We start from the raw sequence: 10,036 nt of genomic DNA on the forward strand, positions 1-10,036 counted from the left end.
ATGTCCGTCTCTGGGGTCTGCGGTTTTAGCCGCGGCTCACGCCCGTCTCTGGTGCTCCTTTAAGCAGCGCTCTTAATCCCCTCTCCTTGTGCACCAGGAAACAAAGAGGGAAGAAAAAGTCTCTTGCCTCTTCAGCAGGTCCAGACTTTTCCCCGGGCTCCCTCCCTGCTAGCTGTGGTGCACTAACCCCCTGCAGGCTGTGTTCACGCTGCCAACCCCAGTCCTCTCCCGGCGCTCCGACTGAATCCTCAACTCCCACCCCTGCCCGCCCTGGCGGGTGAGCAGACAAGCCTCTTGGGCTGGTGAGTGCTGGTCGGCACCGATCCTCTGTGCGGGAATCTCCCCGCTTTGCCCTCCGCACCCCTGTTGCTGCGCTCTCCTCCGCGGCCCCGAAGCGTTCCCCCTCTGCCAGCCACAGTCTCCGCCCGCAAAGGGGCTTCCTAGCTTCACAGCTCCCTGTCACTGGTGCAGGTCCCGTCCCTATCCTTTTGTCTCTGTTTTCTCTTTTTTCTTTTGCCCTACCTAGGTACGTGGGGGGTTTCTTGCCTTTTGGGAGGTCTGAGGTCTTCTGCCAGCATTCAGTAAGTGTTCTGTAGGAGTCGTTCCACATGTAGATGTATTTCTGTTGTATCTGTGGGGAGGAAGGTGATTTCCGCATCTTACTCTTCCGCCATCTTTCTGGAACCTCCAAGTAAGTTGATTTTTAAACTCAATCTTATGTTTTTGAGTTTATCCATGTTAATACATGTAGCTCAAATTCATTCATTTAACATTTCCTTTCTGTGATTAGACGATGATTTTTAAAAAAAATTAATTTGTTTATTTTTATTTTGGGCTGTGTTGGGTCTTTGTTGCTGTGCGTGGCTTTCTCTAGTTGCCGCGAGCGAGGGCTACTCTTTGTTGCAGTGTGCAGGCTGCTCACTGCGGTGGCTTCTCTTGTTGCAGAGTAGAGTCTCTATGCGCGCCGGCTTCAGTAGTTGTGGCACTTGGGCTCAGTAGTTGTGGCTTGCGGGCTCTAGAGTGCAGGCTCAGTAGTTGTGGCGCATGGGCTTAGTTGCTCCGTGGCATGTGAGATCTTCCCGGACCAGGGCTCAGACCTGTGTCCCCTGCATTGGCAGGCAGATTCTTAACCACTGTGCCACCAGGGAAGTCCTAGACCACAATTTTTTATCTTTTTTTTTTTTTTTTTTGCCACTGGTCATTTAGGTTGTTTCCAATTTTTCTTTATTACAAACAGTGGTACTGTGAACATTCTTTACATACTACTTCGTGCATATGTGCTAGCCTCTCTAGGGTATATACTTAGAAATGTAACTGCTGGATTACAGGATATACACATCTTTAACTTAATTAGATTTTGCCAAATTGCTCTCCAGAGTGGTGGTGCCAATTTGTACTTCCTCTAGAAGTGTATAAAGATCTTGTTTCCCCAGGAACTCATCAGAACTGGGTGCTATTGGACTTGTTAATTACTGCCACTCTTATGAGGGCGAAATTGTGCTGCAATGTAAATTTAAAGAGCATTTTCCTACTTATTAATGAAACTGAGTAACCTTTCATTTTATTGTTGCCCATCAGGTTTCATTTCTGTGATATGTGTGTTTATCCATCCTATATATAAGGGTTTGCATCTGTTCATCCCAAACTCCCAGTGAATCCCTCCCCTGCCCCCCTCCCCCTTGGAAACCACACGTCTGTTGTCTATGTCTGTGAGTCCTTTCTGTTTCATAGATATATTCATTTGTGTTGTATTTTAGATTCTTCACATAAGTGATATCATATGGTACTTATCTTTCTCTTTCTGACTTACTTCACTTAGTATGAGAATCTCTAGGTCCATCCATGTTGCTGCAAATGGCATTATTTCATTCTTCTTTATGGCTGAGTAGTATTCCATCATCTATATGGAACCCATCTTCTTTATCCATTCATCTGTCGATGGACATTTAGGTCGTTTCCATGTCTTGGCTATTGTGAATAGCGCTGCTATGAACATAGGGGCGCATGTATCTTTTTGAGTTAGAGTTTTGTCTGGATATATGCCCAGGAGTGGGATTGCTGGATCATATGGCAACTCTATTTTTAGTTTTTTGAGGAACCTCCGTGCTGTTTTCCATAGTGGCTGCACCAATTTATGTTCCCACTAACAATGTAGGGGGGTTCCCTTTTCTCCACCCTCTCTAGCATTTGTTATTTGTAGATTTTTTTAATGATGGCCATTCTGACTGGTGTGAGGTAGTACCTTACTGTAGTTTTGACTTGCATTTCTCTTAGCGATGTTGAGCGTCTTTTCGTGTGCATATTGGCCATCTGTATTTCTTCTTTGGAGAAATGTCTATTTAGGTCTTCTGCCCATTTTTCAATTGGGTTGTTTCTGTTTCTGTTGTTGAGTTGTATGAGCTATTTGTATATCTTGGAAATTTGTCCAGGTATTTTATGTTTTCTTCTAAAGGTTTTATAGTGTTGCTCTAAATTTATCTTATCTCAATATGGATAGTTAATTATCTTATAACCACTGATTGAATTGCATATATTTTCTCCCTGATTTTTAAAAATGCTGCTTCTTGTGCTGTGTATCTGGCTCATCTATCTGTCTGTCTGTCTGTCTATCTGTCTATCTAATCTGTTTCTGACCTTTCTACTCAGTTCCATTGGTGTATTTACTCATTCCTGCAGCAATATGACTATATTTTAATGGTTATAGCTTTGTAAGAAATCTTATCTACCATTCCCTACCCCCAAGATTGTCTTGGCTATTCTTGGTCTTATTTGAATTTGATTAGGTTTGATTGGAAGTACGTAAAATTTATAGTTAATTTGAGGGAGAATGTCTATCTTTAGGATATTGGGCCTTCCCAGTCATGAACATATATCATCGTTTGTATCAGTCTTTTAAATGTCTTTTATAAACATATAATTTTCTCTGTAAAACACTTGCATATACTTTGGTTAGATTTATCCTTTGGTACCTTGTATTTTTTGTGCTATTATATATTATGCATCATTTAAAAATGACATTTTCAAATTATTTGTATAAACTCACAAGTGACTTTTCTGTATCTCTTGCCAAAGTTGCCAAACTCTTTTATTTGTTCTTAATAGTATGTCTTTAGAAACTCTTTGATTTCCCACATATTTATATACACCATAAATAATAACTTTTTTGTTTTTCCTTTTCAATCTTATGTATGTCTGTCATCCACCCACCCACCCATATCTATCTATCAGTCCCTCCTTCTGTCCATCCGTCTTATTACCTATACTTGCTAGAGTCTCTGGCACCATACTGAAAGGAGGGGAGACAGTGAACATTCTTTGTTTTCTTTTATTGAAGTTATAACATTGTGTTAGTTTCAGGTGTACAGCAAAGCCATTCAGTTATATAAGTATGTATATATAGTCAGATTATTATCCATTATAGTTTATTGTAAGATATTGAATATTATTCCCTATGTTATATAGTAAATCCATGTTGCTTATCTATTTTACGTATAGTAGTTTGTATCTATTAATTCCATACTCCTAATTTATCCCCCCCTTCCCCTTTGGTAACCATAACTTTGTTTTCTGTGTCTGTGAGTCTGTTTCTGCTCTGTACATAGATTCATTTGTATTATTTTTTAGATTCTACATGTAAGTGTTATCATAATATTTGTCTTTCTCTGACTTCACTTAGTATGATAATCTCTAGGTTCATCCATGTTGCTGCAAATGGCAATGTTTCATTCTTTTTTATGAGTGAGTAATATTCCATTGTGTGATATATATATATATATATATATATATATATATATATATATATATATATATATACACATATACACACCACATATTCTTAAACCAGTCATATACTTGATGGACACTTAGGTTGCTTCCATGTCTTGGCTGATGTAAATAGTGCTGCTATGAACATTGGGGTGCATGTATCTTTTCAAATTCGAGTTTTCATCTTTTCCAGATGTATGCCCAGGAGTGGCATTGCTGGATCATATGGTGGCTCTATTTTTAGTTTTTTAAGGAATCCCCGTGAGACATTGAACATTCTTGATTTGTTGCTGACTCTAAAGAGAACGAGTTTAACATGTCACCTAAAATATGATGTGGGATTTAGTTACCTCTGTTAGTTAAGATAATATTAGATGCTGTAACAGACCTCAAAATCTCAGTGTCTGCAGCAAAAAGTGAGTTTATTTTTTGCTCAGTTAACTTTCATGTCATGTATTTCTGGTGGGTGGACAGTTATCTAAATGATCCCACAAGGGACCCAAGTCCTCTCCAAACTGTGGTTTCTAAAGCCACCATGGAAGCAGAAGGAACATGGGAGGGTCATACATAGGAGAATTTTATGGATCAGGCCTGGAAGTGATGTGTACCACTTATGCCTACTTTCCAGTGGCCAGAGCTCAGTCATATGGCCACACGTAACGGTGATGGAGGCTGGATTCTGTAGTGGATGGGTGTGCCTGGAAGGAAGAAAGAATGAGGTTTGTGAACAGCTGGGTAGTTTTTGCTGCAGTCTGCCCTTCCATGTACAAAAGATCTATTTCAATCTTTGTCACACGTGTAACATGGTGCCCTCTCCCCAAGGGATACAAGCCAGGGCACATCTAGTTGCTCCTTCTAGATCAAATACGAGGAGCTCTCTGGGAGATGCGCAGGCTCTCCTTTAGGTCCTGATATAGTTTCATGTCATCCAATGAGCTGTGAACTCATAAGACAAGTTCCGGCCCTCCCCTTGCCTAAGCAAATGACCGGTGGTGAAGCAAGTGCAGGATGGAGTCCTACATGAATTTCTCTTCAGAAAAGGAAAGATGACTACATACACAGCATTTCCTGGTCAGCAGTAATGATGAAATGCTGCCAGGCAGGCTCTGGGAGGTCCCCCTGTCCACTCGGTTTCAAGTGCCAGTAATTGTACCCATTGGGCATTACTAGCGATAATTCTCAAAACTAATTTATTTCCCAAGAGAGTTCCCTTCTATTACTAATTAGTTAAGAGTTTTTTTTAAAATCATAAATGGGTGTTTAATTGTATCAGGTGCTTTTTCTGTATCTATTGAGGGAATCACAGATTTTTCTTCCTTAATATGTTAATGTAGTGAATTACACTAGTACCTTAGAATTTATCAATGCTTGTATTACTGGGATATGCTCTTCTTGGTCATGAGGTATTATCTTCTAAAAATCTGATTTGCTAGAGTATTATTTGGAATTTTTCTATCATTGTTCATAAGTGAGATTGGCCCATAATTTTCATTTCTTTTACTGTTCTTGTCTGGCATTTGTTTTAAGAATTTCCCAGCGTCATAAAATGAATTGAGGAGCTTTTCCTTCTTCCTATTTTCTGAAATATTTTGTGTAAGATAGAGATGCCTCTTAAAGTGTCTGGGCTTGGTGTTTTGTTTTTGTTTTTGTGAGTTGATTAACTATTGATTTGCTTTCTTTTATAGGCTTATTCAGGTTTTCCATTTCTTCTTGACTTCATTTGTTTTCTAGGAAATGGTCCATTTCATTTACGTTTTCATATAGGTTGCATAAAGTTGTTTGTAGTAATCCGTTATGTTTAAAAAAATCTCTGCTAAATCTGTGAAAACTATGTCTTCCTTTTTGTTCCTAATGTTGTTTATACTCTCTTTCCTGATCAGTCTTGCTGTGGGTTTGCTATTTTATTAGTTTTTGCAAAGAATCAGCTTTTGGTTTTATTAATCCTTGCTGTGACTTGTTTTCTGTTTTAAAAATGTCTGCTCTTACTCTTTTTTTTGCTTTCCATTTTCTTCAGGTTTATTCTGCTGTTCTTTTTGTAATTTCTTGAGCTGAATTCTCAGATTTCTTCTCTGTAAACTTTTTATTCTTTTCTAATATAGACATTTTTTTTCTAATGCACATATTTCCCTCCATCTGTGGTTGTACATGCATCATACAAGTTCTGATATATATCTCTAATAGATAACAGATAATATATATAGATGTATCTCTAATCACTTAATTTGTAATAGTTTCTAATGTCTATTATAATTTCTTCTTTGACTTATGAATTATTAACAATTACACATTTAAGTCTCCAAATGTACAGATTCTTTGGTCATCTTTTCTGTTATTGATTTCTGTTTTACTGGATTATGATTAGAGAACATGTTTTATGATTTTGATTATGTGGTACTGAAAAAGTTTTCTTGTGGCATTGTGCCTGGTACATGGTTTTTTGTGAGTTTGAAAATGTTTTGTTTTCTCTAATTGCAGGGTTCTACATACATCTCTCAATCAAGCTTATTTGTTTTGTGGTTCAAATATTCTATCCTTATCACTTTTTATTTGCTCAAGACAATTATTGAGAGAGTTATGTTAAAATCTCCTGGCATGGTGGTAGAGTTTTGGTTCCTCCTTGTAACACTATCAAATTTGCTTTATATACTTTGAGGCTATGGTTTTATAATTTGTTTTATCTGCCTGGTGAATGGCAACTTTTATCATGTAGTAACTCTCTTTAACCTTGCTGTTTGCTCTAAAGTCTATTGTGAGGTGTTAATATGTCCAGAACAGTTAAAAATTTTTTTATTTTATATTGGAGTATAGTTATTTTTCCAGCACTTAAAATATTTTTATATAACTCAGCAAATGTAAAAATAGGAAGGAGGCTCTATTCCCATTCCCTCCAAGAAAATCCAGAATGTTACATTTGTATTTGAGCAAAGATTCGAACCAAGAATTCAAAATCATTTTATGAACCCTAAACTCTTACTCTTGCTTCTACTGTTCCCATAACAATGGTCTTAATGTTACATAGAAAAACTCTCCAAGCACAGAATAACATCTGACTCATCAGTGGATAATCAAAAAACAACACACAAATACATGGAATGGTTAGACAAAGTCATTTAGACTAAATTGCATCCATATTTAAGTAGTTGCCAGGTGGTTACTGAAGAGCCTAAAGAAAGATAGGTATTCTAGGGACCAAATTGGGATTAAAATATTCAGTAGCTAATTACTTTTCCCCTGCCCTAATATAAAGCCCTAGGAACTAAGTCATTACATTTTAAGTGGTAAGCAGCATTTCACTACTCATAATTTTGATTCACTGATACAATTACTAATCAGAGCCATCTCGTAACCCATTTCTACTAGTCAAAGCTGCAGAATAAAATGGGAATATTTCCTATATTGTCTAATATGCGATTACTTTCCATTTCAAATATTCTTTCATTCATTCTAAAAAAGACTACTGTTGGTCAGTAGCACATTTATCAAGTGAAAAAGTTCACTTTTAGGGTACAAGTCAAGATGAATAAAATGAAGCTCTTGAACTTAAATCTGCATACACTACTGGTTTTCCTAATGGTTAACTAATTGTCACTTATGGAGAAAAATGAATTTATTCCTTCAAAGTAAAAAAAGACTAAAAGTGTATCTTTTTTCTCCCCTTAAATTAAAAAAACTTACAGGACAAAGTTTGCATTTCTCTTTTACAGTGAATTACAAATTCCTGAACCAGCAAACAAAAATTATAATTCAGGATTTAAGATCAAGAAACAAGCTAAATCATGTAATATTTAATTAAGAAACTAATAATGGAATATTACCCAAATAAAAAGTAAGTACAAGCTCAATTAGCATGTTCCATATTTCAGAGAAGAAGCATTAAGGGTTTATGCCATAAGTTTATTTACAAACATATCTAGGATTCTGAGTTCAAGAATTTGATCGTTTTTTCAAAGAGACTGCCCCTCTTAAAATCTGCTCTACATATCTATCTCATAGATTATTTTTTAAGCAGTTGCTGTCTTACTCTAAAGAAAGGCACAGCAAATCTAGACCCAAAGTACAAACTCATAATAGCTAGTAACTGCTACTTCTTTTCCACTGAAAATGGTAAATTCTTCCCTGGATCCTCCTCATAGTGGCTCCTACGGACCACAGAGGTTGTGAACCTCTGGATGCTCTATCCCAACATAGTGCTGTGGGAAGCTCTGCGAAAGGCGCAGAGACTGAAGGTGCAAGAAATGGTGGTGGCACACCAAGCTGTATTGGAGCATAGTTGAGTAGCAATGTTGTGTTAGTTTCAGGTGTACAGCAAAGTGAATGAGTTATATATATACTTGTATCTATTCTTTTTCGAATTTTTTTCCCATTTAGGTTATTATGGAGTATTGAGCAGAGTTCCCTGTGCTATACAGTAGGTCCTTGGTTATCTATTTTATGTTTAATTTTTTTTCCAAATTTTATTTTATTTATTTTAAACATCTTTATTGGAGTATAATTGCTTTACAATGTTGTGTTAGGTTATCTATTTTAAATAGAGCAGTGTGTACATGTCAATCCCAAACTCTCAATTTATCCCTCCCCCTCCCCCTTCTACCCTGGTAAGCATAAGTTCATTCTCTAAGTCATTGAGTCTGTTTCTATTTTGTAAATAAGTTTATTTGTATCATGTTTTTATAGATTCCACATATAAATGATACCATATGATATTTGTGTTTCTCTGTCTGACTTAATTACTTAGTATGATTACCTCCAGGTCCATCCATGTTGCAGCAAACGGCAGTATTTCATTCTTTTAAATGTCTGAGTAATATTCCATTGTACATAGGTACCACATCTTCTTTATCCATTCCTCTGTCAATAGCCATTTAGCTTGTTTCCATGTCTTGGCTATTGGAAACAGCACTGCAATGAACACTGGGGTGCATGTATCTTTTTGAATTATGGTTTTCTCAGGGTATATGCCCAGGAATGGAATTACTGTATCGTATGGTATCTCTATTTTTAGTTTTTTAAGGAACCTCCATAGTAGTAATATCGATTTACATTACCACCAACAGTGAAGGAGGGTTCCCTTTTCTCCACACCCTCTCCAGCATTTATTGTTTGTAGACTTTTTGATGATGGCGACTCTGATCAGTGTGAGGTGATATCTCATTGTAGTTTTGATATGCATTTCTCTGATAATTAGTGATGTTAAGCATCTTTTCATGTGCCTCCTGGATATCTGTATGTCTTCTTTGGAGGAATGTCTATTTAGGTCTTCTGCCCATTTTTTTGATTGGGTTGTTTGTTTGTTTTGCTATTGAGCTGCATGAACTGTTTGTAAATTTTGGAGATTAATCTCTTGTCAGTTCCATCGTTTGCAAATATTTTCTCCCATTCTATGGCTTGTCTTTTCATTTTGTATATGGTTTCCTTTGCTGTGCAAGAGCTTTTGAGTTTAATTAAGTCCCATTTGTTTATTTTTGTCTTTATTTCCATTACTCTAGGAGGTAGGTCAAAAAAGATCTTGCTGAGATTTATGTCAGAGAGTGTTCTGCCTATATTTTCCTCTAAGGGTTTTATAGTATCCAGTCTTACATTTAGGTCTTTGATCCATTTTGAGTTTATTTTTGTGTATGGTGTTAGGGAGTGTTCTGATTTCATTCTTTTACATGTAGCTGTCCAGTTTTCCCAGCACCATTTACTGGAGAGACTGTCTTTTCTCCATTGTATAGTCTTGCCTCCTTTGTCATACATTAGGTGACCATAGGTGCGTGGGTTTATCTCTGGACTTTCTATACTGTTCCATTGATCTATATTTCTGTTTTTGTGCCAGTACCATACTTTTTTGATGACTGTAGCTTTTTAGTATAGTCTGAAGCCTGATACCTCCAGCTCCGTTTTTCTTTCTCAAGAATGCTTTGGCTATTCGGGGTCTTTTGTGTCTCTATACAAATTAAAATTTTTTTTGTTCTAGTTCTGTGAAAAATGCCATTGGTAATTTGATAGTAATTGCATTGAATTTGTAGATTGCCTTGGGTAGTATAGTCATTTTCACAGTATTGATTCTTCCAGTCCAAGAACATGGTATATGTTTCCATCTGCCTGTGTCATCTTTGAATTCTTTCATCAGAATCTTAGTTTTCATAGTAGAGATATTTTGCCTCCTTAAGTAGGTTTATTCCTAGGTATTTTTATTCTTTTTGATGTGATGGTAAATGGGATTGTTTCTATAATTTCTCTTTCTGATCTTTCATTGTTAGTGTATAGAAATGCAACAGATTTCTGTGTA

At 36.7% G+C, this 10,036-nt stretch overlaps 1 pseudogene across 1 annotated transcript; it reads right to left on the reverse strand.

Moving 5' to 3' along the window:
• Nucleotides 1-7,759: 7,759 nt before the first annotated feature.
• On the reverse strand, nt 7,760-8,521 carry LOC309819864 (cytochrome c oxidase subunit 7C, mitochondrial-like; annotated as a pseudogene). Its single transcript has 2 exons — nt 8,510-8,521; nt 7,760-7,939 (listed from the first exon to the last, which is right to left on the reverse strand). The product of its transcript is annotated as a cytochrome c oxidase subunit 7C, mitochondrial-like (transcript).
• Between the last annotated feature and the right edge of the window lie 1,515 nt (nt 8,522-10,036).

Source organism: Grampus griseus (genome assembly GCF_964374135.1).
Source record: "Grampus griseus genome assembly, chromosome: 3".
Taxonomy (NCBI): Eukaryota; Metazoa; Chordata; class Mammalia; order Artiodactyla; family Delphinidae; genus Grampus; species Grampus griseus.